This window comes from Cebus imitator, unplaced genomic scaffold (assembly GCF_001604975.1).
Source record: "Cebus imitator isolate Cc_AM_T3 unplaced genomic scaffold, Cebus_imitator-1.0 Scaffold28, whole genome shotgun sequence".
NCBI lineage: Eukaryota > Metazoa > Chordata > Mammalia > Primates > Cebidae > Cebus > Cebus imitator.
The window spans coordinates 9,882,167-9,896,962 of NW_016107343.1; the positions used below are offsets into that span (position 1 = coordinate 9,882,167).

Below are 14,796 nucleotides of genomic sequence, written 5' to 3' on the forward strand. Positions count from 1 at the left end.
AAAAGTGGAAACAGACTTTTTAAAAAATAAAAAGGTTAATAGAGTAGGGATGGTAGAGATAGTGGGGCTAAACTCTAAAATTCATTGGAAATCTAAGGTCAGAGTTAAACAAGACATCTGGAAATAAGCTAGCCCACCAATAACCCACATTGCTGGTGTTAAACATTTGTCACAATTCTACTAAACTTACTGCTATAGTTCGAATGTGTCCCCTCCAAAATTCAGGTGTTGCCAATATGGCAGTATTAAGAGATGGGGCCTTTAAGAGGTGACTAGATTTTGAGAGGTTCTCTCTCATGAATCGGAGTAAGGCCCTTATAAAAGAGGCTTGATGCATCATTCTGCCATGTGAGGACACAGAGGAGGCTGCACCCCTCTGGAAGATGTAGCCTTCATCAGACAACAGAACTCACCAGCACCTTGATCTTGGAATTCTCAGACTCCAGAAATAGGAAAAATAAATTTCTATTTCTTATAAACTACCCAGTCTGTGGCATTCTGTCATAGCAGCACAAAGAGACTAAGACACTCAAGTTCTGTCACCTCAACAACACCAAGCTCTAAGTTTCTAAAGGAGACAGTTAAAATCCCTTAAGAGACAGCTGCTATCTTCAGAATTATTTGGACTTAAAAATAGGGAACTAAGAGATCTTAGATGTGGTTTCTGACTTTCTTTCCTTTTTTTTTTTTTGAGACAGAGTTTCGCTCTGTAGCCCAGGCTGGAGTGCAGTGGCATGATCTCGGCTCACTGCAACCTCCGCCTCCCAGGTCCCAGTTCAAGCGATTCTCCTGCTTCAACCTCCCAAGTAGGTGAGATTACAGGCATGCGCCACCATACCCAGCTACTTTTTGTATTTTTAGTAGAGACGGAGTTTCACCCTGTTGGCCAGGCTGGTCCTGAATTCCTTACCTAGTGATCTGCCCAGCTCAGTCTCCCAAAGTGTTGGAATTACAGGCATGAGTGACCGTGCCTGGCCAGTTTCTGACTTTCTTACTATTTCACTCCTTCCTCACGACTCTCTCACTCTCATGCCTCTCACTCAAACTCACTCTCATTTTCACCTCCGAGTCAGACATCTTGGCTTGCACCTTCCTTAGATGCAGGTCTCACACATTTCTTGTCCACTGCCATGTGCCCAGCCCTGGCATACTGTCGGCCATACAGAATTACAGAAAAAATAGTTATTAAATAAATTATATATTAGCTGAACAAGTCAGGGAGATTTCATATCAGGTAGAAAAACTCACTGTTTTACCTCTAAAAGTATCCCCAATCATTTGTACTATGCTCCATTATTTCTTTTTGCTAGGCATATATTATGTATTCCATGTACTTACTTGTTCACTATCCTATGAGCTGTGAGAGCCTCACGCATGAGGAAAATATCTTCCTCCTCTGCATCCTCCCACAAAGAGCCACTTCCAGGCTCCACCCACAGTGGTTGGTGACTCACCAAGTATGGCTGACTGACTCAGAACCAACAAGATACTTGCAGCCTACTCTGGACCTTCCATGGGAGAAGGGACCACACCTCACTCATCCTGGCACTTAGTCCAATGCCTGACACATTAAAGACACTCAATAAATACTGGCCAGGAAGAAAGGAAAGCAGTATGAATGAATGATACTAAAAAAATTTTGAATGTTTTATTAAAATCAAACATGAAAGTGGCCCAAGACTTTGAAGGGGCTCTCTGATGTGCACAGTGCAGTTTGCAGAAGGTGAACCTAGTGACAGCACGAGGGATGGACTGAGATGGAGATGTGGAGGCCAGAGACGGGCTGATGCCAGCGACAATGGAATCGCCGACAGAAAGAAGTGTCTGTGGAACTCCTGATCATCCCTCAAGACCCATCCGTGCCAGTCCCACCTCCACAACTGCTGCCTTTTCAGAATGCTTCTCACCTGGGCTGCCTGGAATCTCTCCTACGGCTGCCCTGGGAGGTTACTTCGCCCTCTACTGCTCAGTGAGATGGTGGCCTCTGTGGGAGCGGGGACCATGCCGAGATGTTCTTATTCCTTCCAGCACCAATGATAGTGCTGTTTCTAGCAGGCCCCATTCAGCATTGCTTGCCTGCTTTGGGCCCACAGTGTGTGTGTGTTAGAGGGGGTTGTGCTCATAGCCCTCTTGAAACTGAACAAATCTGGAATATAAAATGAAAAAAAAAAAAAAATCAAACATGAAGCAAAATAAACTAGTATGCTTCTTCCATTTATTGTATCCTGCATTCATTCAACAAGTATCTATTGAATGCCTAGTTTGTGCCAACCAGTGTGCTTTGCACCAGTGATTTGCAGATGAATTACATATGAGTGAGAAAACAGGTCTGCATGGAATTTCCACTCTAGCGAGGAAGGTGGATGACACGTGTGCTAGCATTGTCCACGGGCAATGAGAAAGTACATCTCTTGCAGAGGTGTTGAGGAAGCACAGAAAAAGACAGATGAGTAGGGAGGAATGAGAAAAGGAAAGAGGAGACTAAAAACTCTTTAACAAAATATATCTGCCTCTGCAACAAGAAACTTCTTAGAAAGACAAATGTACTCAGGACATCAGTCACTCCTTAAACTCATGATTGAGTGTGATGGCAAATTGTGATACAGCAAACAGATGATATACTTTATGCATAGCAACATCGAACACACATCAGCCAAAACAAACCCAACATTCCCATTTGATTGACTTGTTGGACAGACTCAAATGCCCGTGCTCAAGTGTAGGCTGGGCTCCCTGACCTTGGCACTAACTACATGAGGTGTTTCAGTATGTTTCGGCAACTTCTTAGAAGCGGTCAGCTTTTGTTTAACTTAGTTCTCACAGAGATATCTGTTGTCTTGCACTTGACACTCAGTGTAATATTTTGCACAGGGATTCAAGCTCAGTGGGAAAGAGCAGCAGGGATAGAGGATGAGGAGGAAAGGCATCTGAGAAGTTTTCAAGGTAGACGCACAGAAACTTAAACACTAAATAAGCTACTTGAAAAAGGAACCCAGAAGGGAGTTACAATATTGTTTTAGAATAAATTCAAGCTCAAGTGCAACTACTTTGAACATCAAGATGAATAAGAGGAAAACCAAGGTGTTCTAGTATTTGGCCAAACACAACCCTTTGATCTGTCTCTGATAAATCCATCTCTGTTCCACATTTTCACCTCCCACAACCATAGCGGCCTGCCCTATACCAGAGGAGAAGTCATGGACCCTGATCTGTAACATGGAAACTTTATAGTTGCATTAGCAGGAAAGATGAGGGAAGACTTAAGTTTACATATGTAGAGAGAAAAATGGGTGTCTCCCTGTGTTGGTCTGTATACAAAACGAATACATGGAAACAAGAAAATAAGTCTTGAAACAGAATATTTGTTATCACCAAGCATGTCCTTTTATCCAGGTTTTCAGAATTTTCTTTTTGTCCTAAGCAGTTACCATGTAGAAATACAGAGGCAGACAGCCAAGGGTTGCAAATACGGTCCTACTACCTAGGTGGAAGCTCTGGATAAGTTACTTAACTTCCTTATACTCAGAGTTTTTTCATCTAAAGCATGTTGAGTTGGAGAGTACATAAAGTCACCTGTCACCTATAGATGTCCAATAAATATGGATTACTTTTCTCATTCCCTAACAGAAATACCAGGTAAGAACCAAGGTTGTGTTTGCTTAGATGTTTTTTTAAAACAAGGAAGGTTAATGAGCAGTATAAGCAAGTATATGGGGAACACACCTGAAATACAGTATTAAGTAACCAAAGGTGAATACAGGACTCTCAGAGCAATACAGGAAAGAAAAATGGCACTGTTCCTTTGGGAGATAAATTTCTTGTTTCATTCTCTTTTGCTCTTGTGACTTTCCTGTTCCATGGTTCTTCCACAGGCCCACTTGCTTCTGAATGCCCCAGAGCCCCAGGCTCAGCGACATCTCACGAAGAAGCTGGCTGCTGAAGCAGCTATATCCCAGCCACGCTGCTATCCTTCCGCCCTAACTTCTCAGGTGAGTCCTCCCACTGGGACAACAGGCTCTTGAAACTTCTTGCAGCACATGCTGCTGCCCTTACTTGGTTGGAGGCCCCTGAGTCAGACAGACCAATACCATTCTAATTTTGTTGGTTATTTCTTTTATTAAATCCAAGATTGAGAGAAAGAGGGAAGGGTGTATATCCACAAGACTGCTGTGGCCTTCTAAAGAATTGTTCTATCTGAATGGATGTAATTACAAAACTGCTAACAAACGACATGGCAATTCACACACTCACAAAAGTTCACTCAAAAGCCTTACATCCATAATCTATAAAATTTCTATTTGTCATAGAAAAGAGACATAGAAGGTACCTTCTTTTAGTGGTTTATCAGTCAACTAAGCTTCCAAAATATTATGTTCATCAACACATTACATAGAGGACTCTTGTATTTTCCTCACTGGCATAATATAAATAAAATATGAATAATAAGTTATTTACACTGTAATATAAATATAAATATCCATCTAACAAACATTTATTTACCACCTTCTGTGGATTAAGCAATGAGTTAGACCAACAGAAAAGCATACATGGAAGAAATTTCTATATTCCCTTGAATAGTATTTATGGATATAGTTTGGATACAGATTTCATGAATATACAGTGAAATATCCTGCCATATTTTTCAAGTGCATCAGATTTAGCTTTCATAATATTTTCATAAACATAACATTTTCACTCTTAGTGCATTCTTTCTTCAAATTATTTTTGGCCAATCTCACCAAACTGCCATCTCTAGCTTTAAAAAAATGGGATTCCCCGTTTAGGATGATGTTACACTTGCTATGGAAATATTGATTCTAAAAAGAAGGACTGAGATCAGATACTGTTGGACTCAAACTCCAAATAGAAGAGAAGCACATTAATGCCAGGATGATGAATGTCCTCACATGAGGCCATCCTTCTTTATAGTTTCCAAGGTAAGTTTGCAGTGGTCTTTGGAGAGAAGAATGAGGAACAAGAATGGGGAAGAGAAAGACAAGTACGGTAGGAAAAAAACGTCTGTAGCTAAAATATACAGTACCTATCATTAATAAATTTTAAAAATGATTAAAACTTGTTCATTCCAAAGGAAAGTAACACTTGTTAATGGGTTGCTGGGAGTCTAATGCCAGTTGTTATTACTTTTGCCCATAAGAAGTGGGCTTAAAGATTTTGAGACGCCATATTATCAGTGTTGATTAAATCATGGATCACTACTCAGCCATAAGAAAAAAAAAAAAAAGGGAAATCATGTCTTTTGCTGCAATGTGGATGGAACTGAAGGCCACTGTCCTAAGGGAAATAACCTTGATCTAGAAAATCAAATACCACAAATTCTCATTTATAAGTGGGAGCTAAACAATGGGCACACAGAGACATACAGAGTGGAATAACAGACATTGGAGACTCCAAAGGGTGGGAGGGTGGGAGGAGAGTGATGGTTGAAAAATTCCCTCTTGGGTACAACGTTCACTATTTGGGTGATGGGTTCACTGAAAGCCCAGACTTTACCACTATGCAATAGATGCATGTCAGAAATTTGCACTTATATCTCCTAAATTTATAAAAAAAATTTTAAAACACTGATGGTTAAAATATGTTGATATTCTCAGACCCAGCTCCTGCCTTTTTGGCAGCCTGTATCTACAGGCTCAGCTCCAGCCTTAAAAAAAAAATGTTAATACTTATGAGGAATATAAAATGGCAGCTAATGACTCGGTAAATAGACAAAGGCAGGAATACGCTAAAAATGAAGAAGGGAAGAAGATACTTGGCACTGCCTATCAGCCCATATACTCTGGCGACATGAGTTCCATGGGACTCTCACCACTATTAGCTACTGGTTTTTGAATGCTTCTCAAACGCCAGGTACATTACATGATTTACATATACTCTCATTTAATTCTCAATAACATAATGAGGGAGATAATGTTTTCCCCATTTTATCCGTTTTCTAAATAAGGATGTGAGACATAGAGGAGTGGCATGTCTAAGCTCACATAGTCAGAAAATGTAGAGGCAGGGTCTAAGCCAGGACCCAAGCTTGCTTTATGTTGCTTACCTCTGATCAAGTTTGATCCAAAATTCGAAGTAGGAAATCTAGTTGAAAGGAAACAAGGGTTGCTTCAGAATATTTTCTCCATCTACAATAGTGACTCTTATTATGTCTTGGGTCTCAGACTCATAAAACAAATTTATAAAAGTGGTAGACCCTCTCCTTAGAGAAAGACATGCATGTTCACAATTGTTTGCATGTGTACTTTTTAGGGATTTCAAAACTCTGCAAAACTAAGAGGCTAAGAAACTGTGACCTGAAAGTTGCCACTAAAGAGATACCTGGATCACAGAACCTGACTGACCAGGATGGGGTGAACAGAAATGTCCCCTTCACCAAGCCAACACGGTTGGTGCAAATCCTCTAGTGTAAGCAATTCTTTACAAGCATAGAATTGAACCTTAACAGGACTAGTCATGATAGACAAAGACCCGAAATTATAAAGGTACTCACAAAGATCACAGGTTACAACCCCATTCTTCGGGGACCTTTGAGTGAGCCAGATGCAGTGTGCAAGGGATTAGCAAGAATGTTGCTAGAATAAATGTCAACTTTACAGTTGGGCTGTGCCCCTTGGTCATGACCTTGAGACTCAAGAATTGGCTCAGACAGTTCTGAGCCGAGTAGCCATTTCACAGACAGCCCACAGCCCAGCAGGTCACCACTCTCTCACTCTGCCATCATGACATTGCCATCTGCAGCCACTGAGCTGAGATTTCTCAAGACCAAATTTATCACACCCGAGATTCCATTCTTACATAAGAATCACCTGTCGCTGATGCATAAACTTTAGCACCTAGCAGAGCCAAGGGTAAAGAGGATTTAAAAGGAAGGGGCCTGAATAAATTCAAGCAGATTTCCTCTCTGTGGGACTGAGTTTTGAAAAACCTTTGTGCCTTCATCTGCCTCTTAAAGGAGACTGTCATTTTTCTACTTTCTGTCTGCATCACTATTGTCGGGGGAATGATGCTGTCAGAGCCACAGGCAATCTGTCTTCTTGGAGGTTCTGTTCAAGCTCTGACCTTGGTTTGTTGCAGTTGATGTCTCTTCTCACAAGTTTGAGCTTGCTCTCCTCACCAGCTAAATTAACCATAAAGTACCTTGACTCACGTGACTGAAGCCTCAGAGGCGTTGGTAGAAGCCCGGAGACCTGCATCGCTATGTCAAAGAAAGCACTTTGGATCAACGAGAAGATTCCCTTATCTTGAAACCTTGGAATGAAGGTACAGGTGTGCTGGCTGAGAGCAAAGAAAATGCCATTTGAAAGCACTGGAAGGAAGGAGAGTTGTCTACAAAGTGGTGGGATAGGGACCACACTGGATGGTGGGAAGGATCTGGGAAGGGTATTTCCTAAACTAAAAAAGGGCCAAGGGCAAGAAAGTCACCTACAGCTCTATTTAGTGAAATGTGGAAAAATTAAATTAGGGTTAACAAATATCTGAGAAGGTCTGCATCTGTGACCTTGGGCAAAGAGTTTCCTTCTCTGGGTTTCCATTTGTAAAATGTAGGAACAGAATGGAGGCTTCTTCCAGTACTAGCATGCCAGGATGGAAGGTAGAAGAAAAGGCCTTTGAAGCCAACATAATTGCTCCTCTGTCCAGAGAAATATAAACAACAATAACTCCAACAGCCTTCAGCTCTGCTTTTGAATGAGTTCTTTGCTTCTGCCTGAGAGGTAAAGCAGTTCATTCCTTGGGGAAAAGTTGAATGTGGAACGCTAGGCCATGCCCTTCTCACTTTGGTTTCATTATGTTATTCTGAATGATTATTAATACAAAGAACAGTCAATGGAAGTTAACAAGGCTTTACTGAGTATCATGTGTCCAGGGCTGCAGGTGGTCCTCCAGGGTAGATGAAGAAAGAGTATGTGACATGTTCTGGGTCTTCAATTCCCTTAATATCCCTTAACCTAGGTTTGTATGCCCTATTTCAAAAGCCAAGCACAAAATAAGCAAAAATGAGGCTAATTGTTTAAGTAAATCTTACTTCTCTGTATTAACATAAGCAATTGAGTTTAATGAAATTTGCTAATTTTTACGCTCTTACTAATACATACTGCATATGTGTTATGTATCTTTGCTGTGTACGTCTATGAGAAGCCTCACTTTGGCATTTATGGGGTGTGTATTGGCTTGATTCTAGTCAGATGCCTCTGGGTGAAACACAAATAAAAGTCAATCAAAAAACTTTTGACTTTTCAGGTAAACACATGGTTACACATTTTGAAGTTCCACTCAAGTGCAATCTCTATATGACCTGAAAGCAAACTAAATGAATCATTTTGTGAAAACTACTCTAATTCCTGAGTATGCACATTGGTTAATATTTTTGCATATCTCTGGAACACCAATCCTGCTTCACATTAATTACTGGCAATGTACTATTATTCTTTGATGGGTACTTATTTTTTTGATACCAAGTAAATGGTCATTATGTCACCTTTGTCAGACTCTTTTGTTTTCCTTTGAAGTTTTCTAAAATTAATCAATCAATTTGTTGTAAATGGCAATCACATCCAAAATATGTCTTGGATACAAAACAGAACTTTTCAAGAAGTAAAGATTATCCAAATGAGGTCTTTCAAATGCAAATTACCTTCATGATCACCTGAAAGTACTTGTCTTAAATGTTCTGTATAAACATACTCTTGTTTACTTTCAATTACACGTATGTAAACACATAAGGTTGAGATAAAACATGGTTCCAGTTACATATTTCTAAGCCCCAGGAATGATGCACCAAGAATTAAAATGCATTATTCTTACTTAATAACTAATGCACTATAATATAATGTATTGCTATGTTTTTCTTCCAGTACCCCAAAGCACTATTTTTGGAACTTAGGTTTAGAATCGAGTTGATTATTAGACTCTTCAGTACATGAAATGTCAAAGCACTTTTATTCTGTTGCCCATATGGTGAACGTAGTAAGAGAAGAGAGGTAGGTATTTAGCGTGACCAACCATTCTAGTTTTCCCCAGGACTGAGGAGGCTTTTGAGACATGGCACTTGCCCTGGGAATGGCCAAGGCAAATAAGAGATGAGTTGACCACCCTGCAGGTATTATAATTCCCACTTATAATTGGAGAAACAAAGGTACAGAGAAGCAAAATGCTTTGCCCAGTTTACTTAGGAAATGACTAGCGGATGCAGGACTGAGTCCAGTGTGTTCCAACAACAGCCAGTTTACAACCACACAGATCGGTACTACTTCCTCTGCACCTTGCTGTCTTCTTGAACTTTAAGAAAACCCATGTCGTCTTTTACTTTTTTGTGTGCTACCATTTCAAAAGTGCTATGTTGAATACCATGGGCAGTACTGAATGGGGTCCTTTATCTATGTTGCAAATTACTCAGGAGGAACAACATGGCCACTTTGCGTTTTAGGGAGAAGAATGAGACATTATAATTATCACAGCCCTCTAAAGCAGAGGAAGCATTAGTACAAGTTCTGTCTACCCACCAATTATCTGTTAAGACCACTAAGATCTCTCTAGTCTTAACTGGGCCAGATGTATAATTTCATGAAACAAATCAACCTAAATGAATCTCAGGAAAAATGACCAGGTAACCACCTTTTGAACCACTATATGGTAACAGCTAACATTTACTGAAGGCTTACTATGTGTTGGATGCTATGCTTAGAGCTTTACATGGATTCATTCAATTAAGCCTCACAACAATAATTCCATGAAGTTGCAATTATTGCTCCCATTTCACATGTAAGCAAAATGTAGCTAAGAGAGGTTAAGTAATTTACCAAAGTCACACAGCTGGTACGAGTTGGAACCTGGATTAAACTCCAAGCAGTTCAACTCCAAAACAAGTGCTTTCAGCCACCCAGTACCTCACTTTTAATAAAAACAGCCAAACAATGTTTAATCTGTCCAAACAGTGTTCTGACTTCCAATCACTGAGGCAGTTTACTAGGGTAGATCTAAAACTAGCTAGACTACAAATTGCTGTGAAGCAAAGCAGATATGTCTGTCTACCTGTTTAGGTCAAAAGGTATGAGGCTTTCTGGTCATAGATATTAAAGGATCTGAAGGGAGAGATTTTAATCTGTTGATTAATTTATGAGCCTAACTGTGCCCTGCCAAACTACTGTTATGTCTTCAGTACCCCATTTCCCTCTCTGAAAAATGTAAATAATACATCCTGAGCCTCTCTGAGAAATGATGGGGTAAAACAACAGGAAAGCACTAAGCAAACTGTAAAGTGCTTTAAAACAATTATTTCATATGTTAAGCAGCTTACAAACTAGCAATTTCTTCAAATGCCCTTGCAAAGAAAATGAGACACAGCTGCTGGGATGCTCTGCAAAGAGACGGAAATCCAGCTCTTTAAAATGTCCAAGGGGAAAACACACACTGTAAAATTACTCCAAAGATGAATTTTACAAGAAGGATGGAAGTGTCATCAAGTTTTTCCATGGTTAATTCTGAAAGAATGCCAGCATCGAAAAGATCAAAAAAGGCAGTTCTTCAACAGAAATCTGGGAAAATATTCTTTAACGACATTGCATAATAGAAATAGGAATTAAACTCACCTGAGGAGCAGAAGTGAGGAAGCCAAGTTTATGAGTTCTTCTCAGTTTTGTCCAAAGTCAAGTCTGTTGGGAATAAAAAATATTAAGAGAACTTAAAAAAGGAAAAGAAAAAAAAAAGGAAAGTCAAGAAGGATGAGTTGTCATGGAATGCTATGAAGCTTTGAGAGTGACTCAGCATTAGCCAAGGGGCAGTAACAATTAAATGAATTTGTTGAAAGAACCCTAATAAAACTCAGTATTCCCTGTAATCTCCTAACAAGATTGCACCACTAAAGAAAATGTTAAACCATGCATTTGGGGGGCTGAGGTTTGATGAAGTTGGTTGGGGGTGGGGAAGCTCAGGGCTGAGTCACAGGCTTCTTAGAGGAAGAGCGGTTGGGTCTCTGCCCTCTTGCTGTTTCTCTCCCTCTCTCCAAGGATTTCAGTTCCTCTACAATTAGCGAAAAGCAGCAAGTGAGCTGGCCACTGAAGGATGAGAAATTGTGATTCACTTGTAGCATAAATGATCAAATATAAACACTGTATAAATAAGTCCTGAGATGGAGAGGGGGAAAGAACTTCTGCCACATCCTTTGCACCCACGAGAATCATCAGTGCAGATGCCTGTTTGTAGACGGAAGAGCACCTAGGCTATCCAAAATGGATGCTGAGCAGATTTTTTTTTTTTAATCCTCTGGGGAAAAAGAAGATCACAATTCCTCTTAGTAACTAATTTATTAGTTACTTTTTCTAGTCATTAAGGCCCATGCTACAACTACCCTAAATTTCCCTGTTCTAAACTGGCCTTGTTGGCTGTGGATGAACAAATTGTTTTTTCACTATTTAAAAATATATATATTTGCACAGAGTTATTCTTATACTAAACTCAAAATGGAAACCCAGGCAGTTCTCCTCTCCCTTCCAGGATGAGAATTCTTCACCTCTCAATCCAAGTTACAGAAAGAAAGAAACATTTTGATAATCTGGCATCATTTTTTCCTATTTTCATGGGGTCGGCTATAGACTCAGTGAAGCATTTACATGTCACATCTTTAAAAAAAAAAACTGAAAGTGTTAAAAACTGGAGCTTTGACATTTCCATAATAAGCTTTCAAAATGCTTATATTGATTTAGTTTTTGTTCTAGAATAGACTCAGGTACAAAATATATTTGAAAGTTGTTCTGCCAGCCAAACTGTTCTCCTTCATTTATAAATGAAGTTGCTCAGTGTTCAACAACTGATTGCCATGAATGAATGGGGTATGATGTCCTTCAAAGTCTCCAAAGGGCTGCTACAACTTAGTTTTCCCCTTGGGAGAAAAAAAAGTTATTTTTCTAATTGATTTTTTCTGTTCTGAATAGAAAAAATAAATTAGATCCTTCCTTCCCCTCCCTCCTTCCTTCCTTCCTTGTCTCCTTCCTTCCTTCCTTTCTTCTTTCTTCCTGTCTTCTTTCTTTCCTTTTTCTTTCTCTTTTCATTCTCTCTTTCTCCTTCTTTCTTTTTTCTTTCTTTCTTTCCCTCTTTTCTTTTTTCTTTTTCTTTCTCTTTTCCTATTTCTGCATTCCTACAGGAAGAGAGAAGGAATATTGTGCTTTTCATCAACTAGAGCAAGAGTTATATGAGTTGGAAACACAGCTAGTTTTTAAGGAATCTATGCTGTTGTCTTCTGCAATGGGAAGAGAGCTTTTTCTCTCATGGGACAAAAAGTGAGATTTTCCTTCTGTCTTCAACCTTTATCAGTACAAAAGAGTAAACCATCTCTACACACATGTTCAGAAGCAAATCCCATGACTAATTGCAGAGTAAGCAAACTCCTTGATTTAGAGCAAACCAGCAATGTGCATTTGAATTTAGGTTGGATTTAGATGAATAAGCAAATAACAGTATGGTGAAAAGAAGGCTGGGGACTTAAAAACTAAATCCCATGATGACCTTGGTGAGAATTTTGCTCTTTTATGGACAGCTTAGTAGATGAATTCAGTCTTTTAATTTACTTACCAAATTGCGGAGAGCTCTCCCATTGTAGCAGTTAATCATTTCCCCCCAACTCAATTTCCTCATTCATACAATTGGATTAATACAACTTACTGTGCAGGGCTATAAGGACAAAATACAGTGCGTATCTAACATGCTTACTACAGTACCTGGCACGTAAAAGCTGGATGAATTGTTTCTTTCAATTCATTCTTTAAATTTGTTCTCGATGAAATGTTGCTGGCTCTAGTAACCTTCTGTCACCCCCCGCCCACAAAACACACACACAAACCACACACACACACAGCAGCTAACTAAGAACAGTCCCCTAATTTTGTCAATTTTATGGAATCTTTCTTAAGGAACCCCATCACCACCTTGTACCCACTACAATAACATGTTAGTCATTTACCATGGGCCATGCACTGCACTAAGTTACCTTACATGGGCAATATCATTTCAATTCCCCTACAACTCTATGAGTTCAATACTATGGTTATTCCCCTTTTGCTTCAAACTCACTTGATCACTAATATGAAAGAATCTTAACAAGCATTTTTAAAACATCTATCTTATATATTTTATTATGACAATCGACTGAATATCTGTGGCCCTCCAATATTTATATGTTGAAATCCTAACCCTCAATGTGATGGTATTATGAGGCGGGGCTTTTGGGAAAAAAATTAGGTCATGGGGATGGAGCCTTCATGAACAGCATTAGTGCCCTTATAAAAGGGACCCCAGAGAGCTCTCTTTCCACCATGTGAGGGTACAACAAAACTGGCAGTGTAACTCAGGAGAGGAACCTACATGACCATGCAGGTACTCTGATATTGAACCTAAAGATTCCACAACTGTCAGAAATAAGTGTATGTTGTTTATAAGCCACCCTGTTTGTAGCGGCCCAAACTAAGATCATTACAATTACAAAACGTTTATGCGATACCTTGTTATGTTTTGAAAATTTTGTTCAAGCAAAGCACTAAAATGCAGTTTCTAACCTCCGAAAAGTGACTTTTTATATACCAGAGAAGAAACAGAATTTAGATTAAAGGGTCCACCATGTCTTTTTAAAAAATCATATAGGTGCTTCCTATCTCTGGTTTAAGTTTAAGTACTTATTATAAATAAGAATAGTGGAAGCTCCTGTTTATATCTATTTAAGAATTGCAGCCAATATCTACAACGTACCAAGCTGACAACACTGGCAAGATGACAGGGGCCAGTTATCTTGTTAAAATGAAGAGCAAGAGATGGCTAAAGATTTTTTCATGAACATTAACCTATCCAGATATAACATCTTTAAAAGTTACAATCTGGCACATTTAATTGGCAAATAGAAAAATTTATATATAAATATCCCTATTTTTAAATAAATCTGAAGATTAATGAAGCAACGAAGAATGCCTATGCTTAATACAGAGATATTTACCAGGAAAAGAAGTGTCCCTAGTTGAAAAGACATTAGATCCCTATTCTAAAATCTCAATTGGTTTATGCAGAAAAACTCCTAAAATAGAACATTTATGGCATACTTTCTGTATTATGTTTGGCTGTGTTTTATTTTTTGAATAAATATTTATAGAGCCGTATACCTGAGTTTCATTTTCTTTTGAACAATTTTTGAGATTTTATGAGATATTGTTTCCTACTTCATGGAGAAACTAAGTGATAAAAAGGAATTTTACAGAGGGTCTCACTGCTATATTTACCCCTCTCAAGCGGCATGACTACCCTAAACATGCCTGTCACTATGGATGACAATATTCTATCTTCTCTTTGAAGCCAAATCTTCCACTTGGACGTTAGATACTATGACTATTTGCTGACCCAACAAAATTGCTTAAGGAATTCTTGCTATCTTTCCTAAAACATTAATCTCTCTCTCTCTACTGGATCATTTCCATCAGCACATAACCATATTATAATTTCTTCTAACCAAAAACAGCAGCAATAACAAACCCCTCAGGTTGACCTCACTTTCCCCATGTGTCTTCATCCAATTTCTTTGCTTCCTTTCGCAGCAACCTCAAGAGTTGGATTTCCTCACTGTTTCCTATTCCTCTCCTGCCATTCCCTATTAAGCTACTTAAACCAGGCTTTGACTGTCACCATTCCACCAAATTATGTTCTCGTTCAAGTCACCAGTGATGCTCACTTGGGAAATTCAATGAGCGACTTTCAGTATTTATCATACCGGATCTATCAGCAGCATTTGGCACTACTTCTCACTCC

The 14,796-nt window shown here is 39.1% G+C and overlaps 1 long non-coding RNA gene across 1 annotated transcript in view; it reads right to left on the reverse strand.

Annotated features, from left to right (window-relative positions):
• Nucleotides 1-14,796, reverse strand: part of LOC108300677 — a 48,675-nt gene that overhangs the window by 15,391 nt on the left and 18,488 nt on the right. The window contains exon 2 of the long non-coding RNA XR_005199235.1: nt 10,605-10,667. This is a non-coding gene — a long non-coding RNA (uncharacterized LOC108300677). The remainder of the gene's footprint in view (nt 1-10,604; nt 10,668-14,796) is intronic.